This window comes from Seriola lalandi, unplaced genomic scaffold (genome assembly GCF_002814215.2).
Source record: "Seriola lalandi dorsalis isolate HSWRI2012SDOR001 ecotype SW California unplaced genomic scaffold, Sedor1 jcf7180002054748, whole genome shotgun sequence".
Lineage (NCBI taxonomy): Eukaryota > Metazoa > Chordata > Actinopteri > Carangiformes > Carangidae > Seriola > Seriola lalandi.
The window spans coordinates 3,276,501-3,277,614 of NW_019525301.1; positions in this window are offsets into that span (position 1 = coordinate 3,276,501).

Sequence of the window (1,114 nt, forward strand, 5' to 3'; positions counted from 1 at the left end):
CAGCCTTGTCTGACTCTGTCCTATCTCTCTGGAAAACTGCCCAATCCATACAAAATGGTTTTCCCAAATTGTTCTTTTCACCTTGTACCTCTGCTTCTATTTGTTCTATCGTTGCTCTTGCTACTGCCAATTTAGGCACACTAAGTGTACCAGTTACTGTGTGCAGTTTGGTATATGCTGAGCAATTGAAGGCCCCAATTTGTCTGCTATTACTCTGACTGGTCCCATAAGAGGAGATTCAGAAGTGGAGTGTGAGGTTTACTCACATATTTCCCCGTGGAAAAGGGAAAGAGGATTCCTTATAAGGAGAAAGAGGGTAAAAAAGAACTTGATGCTTTTCCTAATTGTTGTAAAAATTATAATAATAAACTTTATTTGTATAGCACCTTTCATACAATGCTACATTTCATATGTAGAAATGTAGAAATGACATAGAAAGCATAAAATCAGTAAGACATCAACTTATAACAGCATTTAAAAGAAGTGCTGAGCGTAGTGAAGAGATAAGTTTAAAGTTTTCTTTTAAAAACAGTGATCTGCTTCTCTAATATCTGTATCTATAGATATCTATACCTGATATCTACAGGTTGTGTGTTCCACAGCTTTGGCCCGTGACGAAGGCTCCCTCCCTGATTTTCCTACAGGTACGTCAATAGTAATTTGTAGCTGTCACTAAATGTAATGCCCCTCTGAAGTAAGAGAAAATGCCAAGTAAAATGAGCTGTCTAGCTCTTGAGGTGAAGCTGCTTAAGCGTAATATAGCGGTTTGTAAGGATTAGTATTTATGTGATCAGCTTTGCAAACTTAATTTTTTCTTGTCATGGCTGTCAACAGCCAAATATTCAATATTATTCCTACATATGAAACATGATATTTTGAGAGGTCTCAGGTGGGACTCCGACTCCCTTTCATTGGTGGTTTCAACCCGTGCAACCTGTCACAAATTAGACAGTGGAGACATCCTTCCCAACAAGTCACACTCTGAAATCTCTATCTAACAATTCTTACCATCTTTCTTTCTTTCTGGATATGGCTAGACATCACTTACTCATCAAAGTCTGCTAAGCAAAGATGAGATATTGAGAAACAAGATGTTACATGTAAAGCCCCCCCC